The sequence below is a fragment of the Bos mutus genome, chromosome 10, assembly GCF_027580195.1.
Source record: "Bos mutus isolate GX-2022 chromosome 10, NWIPB_WYAK_1.1, whole genome shotgun sequence".
NCBI classification, from domain to species: Eukaryota; Metazoa; Chordata; class Mammalia; order Artiodactyla; family Bovidae; genus Bos; species Bos mutus.
In genome coordinates this window covers 39,042,762-39,047,559 of record NC_091626.1, presented here as the reverse complement: position 1 = coordinate 39,047,559, position 4,798 = coordinate 39,042,762, and positions in this window count along the sequence as shown.

Here is a 4,798-nt window from a genome sequence, read left to right as displayed (position 1 = left end):
AAAATGTGGAGAAAAACTTGATTATTTCCAGTTACATTTTTAGAATATTATACATTGAAATAAATAAACCTTTTTGAATATACATCATGTAAATTTATTAAATTACGTGAGTTTTATTTCTTAATCTTGTTGGTGAGTGGTGATTGTGTTCAAGCTCAAAACATAAGGCCAAGTTAGAATTTCTTGATTTAAAAAAAGTTACGATTGAACAGATAATGCTTTGGTATTATTGTTGCATAGATCTACTAACTAGAAAGAGTATATTTACTTAAAATGCAAAGATTTCATATCTGAGTCACTCATTTCAAAGTACACATACTTTCTCAACAAGTGTAACAGATTTATTTCAAAAGGATATAGGAATTCATTTTTTATATGAAACTATAGGACTGGAGCACTGGTGGCACTTCTGATTCACTTAAAACTGCCAGGGAAACTAAATATGATGAGAACTAGAGGAATGACTGGATCAAGTTAACAGAAATAGATCCTTTTGCAAGCCACATAATGATCCTGATCATCAACCTTGAAAAGTAAATTAGAACAAGCAAATTGCTGTTGAAAAATTCTTTCAGCACTGTGCTGTTGCTACTCAGCTAGTCATGGTTCAGCCAGAGGCAAGGAAAAAATGCACTCGGTTTTACATTAACAAAGGAAACATTATTAAAGTGAATGTTTACATTCTGTTTATTGAAGTGTTCAAAGAATGTTTGTTGCATCTTCAGGCAACCTGCTGTTCTCTATTACAGTGCATGAGTGATAATAAAAGTGAGTCACTTGTACATTTTAGAAAAATAAGTAACATTTAACTGAAGTGTTCCTGACCCATCTTACTTCAAAATACTCAAGTATCAAAAAAAAAATATCGATACTTTCTCTTTTAAAGATTTTTTTGTCACTAGGAAAAGTATCCTATTTAAAAAAAAAAATCATTCACTGGAATACGAATACACATTCAAATTATTTCCAAATGCTTTACGTAACTTTCCTCCCAGACTCTGCAATGCATGAGACATAATAAAATAACAAATAAAAACAGTTATGAAATTACTTAAGTGAGTCTGTTACTGGATATATATGTATTGGAGAAATAGCTTGATAATTGTAAGAGCTTTTTTGAACTACCTCATAAAGACTAAGTTGAGAATTAAACAAGACATCAGTGAAAAGCAGGAATGCCAATCTCACATTAAAAAAGTTAGTATTATATGTATTGGTAAAATTGAGGAAAGCAATAATTAAAAATTCAAAATTTTAGCTTTCATTTATGGGAAATGAACAATGTGAATCACTTTTAGAAGTAGAAGTGTAGCATTTAATAGGGATCTAAGTACCATATTTTACTTGGTATCTTAGCAGATGTTATGGAATACAATTCAGTATTCTGTAGTCTGATGGATTGACTAATTTTTGAGGAACAATTTTCTTAGATTCACCAAGATAACAAGTTGTCAGTCTTCTGTATTTCAGCCTAAAAATCTTTCTGTTATACTTAGCAAAGATTATTAACATATGCTATAGGCTCTTGAGAACCTCTTTGCCAGATATTTTATTATTTACCATTTTCTATGGTATTTGCAGAACAGCATATATTTTTTAAAGTCTAGAAATGATTAAAATTACTTGAGTTAAACTGGATATTTTATATTTAAAATATCCTAAATATTTAAAATATTCTACGGAACTTCAATCTTTGACCATAATCTTTAAAAAAAAGTTTTGGATCTAAAATAAAGCAAATGTCAAGCTCCTAACTCTGCTTTTGCTAAAGAAATCACCAGGAGAAGTGGTTAGTAAATGCTTTGAGTTTCCTAACTGGTAGCAGCAAGAGGACTTTTTAATATAAGTTGGCTTCAGGCCCATAATGAACATATTTCCCTTAAAATAGTCATATAATTTAATGTCAAATTTAATGAACATTTAATTTTATAATTTAATGTTAAAGGCCTAAACAACACCAAAAAAAGTTGCTGAGTAGGCTTCCCTGTTAGTCTAGTGGTTAAGAATCCTGCCAGTGCAGGGGACACAAATGCAATCTGTGGTCTGGGAAAATCCCACATACTGTGGAGCAACTAAGCTCATGAGCCACAGCTATTGAGCCCGCACGCCCTATTACTCCGAATCTACAAGAGTAACCACTGCAACTAGAGTAGCCCCTGCTCACCACAACTAGAGAAAGCCCATGCACAGCAACAAAGACCTAGCACAGCCAAAAGTAAAATAAATTAAAAAAAAAAACTACCAAGTAATCCAGTTGAAATTGAGACATTAGTCAAGGAAAATGCATAATTAATATTAAACTTTTACTGTGCTCCTGTTATATGCCACTCCAGAACTAGACAGACAACAACTAGTACCTGATTTTGAATGGTACATGATAACTCCTGCAATTTAGCACTGTAATATGGAAGACTATACATTGTACATTGAAATTAAAAGACGCTTACTCCTTGGGAGAAAAGTTATGACCAACCTAGATAGCATATTGAAAAGCAGAGATGTTACTTTGCCAACAAAGGTCCGTCTAGTCAAGGCTATGGTTTTTCCAGTGGTCACGCATGGATGTGAGAGTTGGACTGTGAAGAAGGCTGAGCATCGAAGAATTGATGCTTTTGAACTGTGGTGTTGGAGAAGACTCTTGAGAGTCCCTTGGACTGCAAGGAGGTCCAATGAGTCCATTCTGAAGGAGATCAGCCCTGGGATTTCTTTGGAAGGAATGATGCTAAAGCTGAAACTCCAGTACTTTGGCCACCTCATGCAAAGAGTTGACTCATTGGAAAAGACTCTGATGCTGGGAGGGATTGGGGGCAGGAGGAGAAGGGGGCGACAGAGGATGAGATGGCTGGATGGCATCACTGACTCGATGGACGTGAGTCTGAGTGAACTCCGGGAGTTGGTGATAGACAGAGAGGCCTGGCATGCTGTGATTCATGGGGTCGCAAAGAGTCGGACACGACTGAGCGACTGAACTGATTGATACATTGTACGGAAATTATTCAAAGAGGTGGGATGGTTGAAGTTCACCAGGCATACAAAGGAAAGAAGGGCATCCCAGGGACAAGGTCATAAACCTGGATGTCTAGTTCTCTGAAAAGAACATCCCAGAAACCTGAGCGTCTACTACAGTAAGTATGTACATGTGCATACAAGGGAATATTTTTTCCTTCCAGATGTTCAATATTTTAATATTTAGATAGATATAAATTTCTAAGGAAAGCAATTACTATATTTAGTTTCCACCTGAATATTCAGGCATATGAACACATTCCTAAAGACAAATATACACTTCCACACTCTGTCTCCCCTCTCTGCCTTCCTTGCTAATTATTGAATGCATGTTCACATGTGCTCATATGAGACTTAGCTCTGCATTATCAATGAAGAAAATATAAATGTATAAATAGGACTATAGAGAAAATATATGTGAAGAACTGTTATATAATTTGATACGTTAATATACAGCATACTCAGTCAATTGATAAGCTAAATTTTTTAGTTCACATCCCGTAGAACTACCATGGAACACATTCTTAACCATGTTTCATTTGGATATATACACATGCATATACACATGAATGTGCATATGTGTGTAAGTAAAACAAAAATGCAGGCTCCAGAGCACTGCTCTTACATACTAGTTTGCAAATTTTACCCCACCTCTCATGCTAACATTTTGAACCTCTTGAGGACAATGACATTCATCTCTTTACATCTTTGTATTCCTAGTGCTACTAGAAACACAAAACAAGCTTAATATTGGTTCATTAAGTGAAATGTTAAAAATGAAGTAAAGCAGGTTGTTCTCCCACTTCACACAAATCAGTAATGTCTAGTGATTATGGTTTTGCATGTGTGTATTAAAAGTCCATTGTGTAAACTGTGATTCCATCCACATTCAGCACAGGTGATTTCTGCCCTGTGATCGTCATCCCTAACACTATTTGGAAGATTTATTGCTGTCCATGACACTACCCTTCAGACACACTCTGCAGAGTTTTGGCTCAACCTGTTAAACTTGCAACAGCTGAGGTCTGCATTTACTGCCCATCCTAGGACACATTCTTTGCAATTATGCTTCAGTGGACCCTAAAGCATTTGGCACTCTCATCTTAGGAATTCCCTTCTGGAGCTCACTCTCCAATGGCTTTGTGAGCTCCCCACTGTTTACCAGAGTTGATCCTGATTTTGTTCAGTATAATATGACCTGATATGCTAAGATTCCCCTCACCCCATAAAGCCACAGCTTTCAGTGAGTCCTGTGTACTGATGAAACAGAGTTGCCTGCATTCAAGAATTCCAAGTGATTATTTTGAAAATTTCCATTTATCATAAAGGCAGAATGGTAGAGAGGAAATATACAGTCTTTGAAGTCAAACGGGCCTGATTTCAAATCCCAGGCTCTGCCATTTACAAGCTGGGTGGTCCTGGATAAATTAACGTCTGAGGTCTTCACTTTTATCCAAGCTGCATAGGGCTATTGTAAGCATTGAATGATGCAAATTTCTAACTACATAGGTATTCAGTTAGTGTTCATTCCCTTCCATATCAAAGATTAAAAATGGCCTTTTCATGAAACTAGTTATTAGATAGTTATGCCTTCAGACTATCAAAATTATATGTATTGTCCATTTGCCCTTGGTTTTAAATGTTCAGCTGTATATTACATTGCAGGAATGCCTACTCCATTGCTTGAATGGGTCTTTGGGATTTAATAAAATGGCTATAGAACTGAGTAGGTGTAAGTGTTTAAGTTTGCTAAAGTTTAACAATTTATCATTATTCATGGAAAGACATTTAC